The sequence below is a fragment of the Notothenia coriiceps genome, unplaced genomic scaffold (assembly GCF_000735185.1).
Source record: "Notothenia coriiceps isolate Sejong01 unplaced genomic scaffold, NC01 NC01_scaffold00000339, whole genome shotgun sequence".
Classification (NCBI taxonomy): Eukaryota; Metazoa; Chordata; class Actinopteri; order Perciformes; family Nototheniidae; genus Notothenia; species Notothenia coriiceps.
In genome coordinates this window covers 987464-989302 of record NW_011333040.1, presented here as the reverse complement: position 1 = coordinate 989302, position 1839 = coordinate 987464, and positions in this window count along the sequence as shown.

The following is a 1839-nucleotide window of genomic DNA, read 5'->3' as shown; positions in this document are numbered from 1 at the left end:
GATAAGCCGCTCGCCATGTGAGCTAAATGGTGTAGTTCCTTAGACATGTGGATTTGCTCTCTCTGCAAACAGGTTAAGGATAGCTGCGGTAGTGATACGCTAGACAAAGCAGGCGGTTATGGTTGCGGACATCGTCAGCTATGCAAAGTACAGGTATTTGTGATTTCACATGTAGAATTAGAGAAGCGTAAAAAACGTACAGGTTAGGTGTTGGTTTAACGATGTGAAGAAGTAGGAAAACATACTGGTAGTTGTGTGGCAACATAAGAGGTGTAGAAACAGTACAGTGGTTTGGTTCAAATGATAAGAATTAGAAAAGTTTAACAGGTATTCTGAAGTAGTGGAATCAATATAGGTCGTTTGTAAGGACAGTAGAATGTAGTACAGGTGTAATCTTGTATACTCCCCAAAATATATCGTGTGATAGTTGAGAAAAGTACAAGGTTGTGTTGTGTTATGCACATAGTAGCGCACACTCTCGAAATTTACTAAAGTTCCATATTGTGTTATATCTTTTTTTTTGGTCTTTTTTTGGGGGTTCCGCACAGGTAGTAGGTCCAAACCAGGTGTAGAAGTAGAAAGTACAGGTATTTGTGGTTGTCAGATATGTCAAGAAGTCAGAAAGGTACGCGCTGGTATTTTCGCTGTTCAATATGCTAAGAAGTAGAAAGGTTACAGGGTATTGGTGTTCAACTATGTAAAAGTAGGAACACGGCGGAGTACAGGGTATTTGGGTCTCAAAATTCTAAGAAGTAGGAGAGAAGCGGAGGTTGTGTTGCAATATGTAAAAGTAGAATACAGGGATTGTTGTGTGTCAACATGTAAGAAGTAGAACGTACAGGTATTTGTGTTCAACATGTAAGACGTTAAGAAAGTACAGGTAATTTGTGTCTCAACATGGTAAGCAGAGTAAAAGTAAAAAGTCGTCAGATAAACATGGTAGTTGGTGTAGAGGGAGTACTGATACCAGAAATGTTAAGGTACAGTAAGCAAAGTTTTTCGGTGCTCACTCGTGTCCCACCTCTGCTATTCACTGCTAGCCTCGGCTCCTTTTCTCTCGTTAGCGTCCTTATCTGGGTAATGCTAGCCTCAATTGTAAAAAAACATGTATTTGGGATCCGTTCAAAGCTAAACTGGTTATAAGGACTTTTTTACAGACATCGATTCTATCCTCTGTTAAGGCTGCTGGCCATGATGACACATGAAACGGACCAACATGCTGGTCCATATTCTCATCACTATTGTTGAGATAAGCTGCCAGTGTCCTCTCGTGGTAGATGTCTCGGCCAAGACAAAGTATTGTTGATTAGGAGAAATTGAGGAGGGTACAGCCGATCTAGAACGGTAGGAACTAGGCACTTCGGTGCTAACTGAAATGTAAACGAGTCAGGATCAATTAGTTAAGGAGGAGGTAATTGCCAGATGTATAGTCGATAAACAAAAGTCATTTATACAACCCTCCAACTAACGATGTGAATTTATGTCTTAAACAGACATCCGACCTTTTTTAGTGGTTTCTCGCACCTCTCTCTGCCTACTGAGACGCCCTCCAAGCTGATGTCTGATCAGAAAGGTGTGTGGTGTGTTTCTGTAAAGTGTTGGGTGTGTTGCATCATTGACAAACTTTTCCTGAGTGTAATGGCCTTCATACGTCATTTCTCGTAGGTAAAATTGTTTCTGCGTCTCATCACCTGTTGCAGCTGAGCACTAACCTCTAAATGATGAAGACAGGTGTCAACAACATCGATTCATTCATGTCATTTCGACAGAGTACTGCATCAACGTCTGACTGACTAGACTTGGCCAATGGAATAAATTCTAGTCTGACTCTGAACTCGA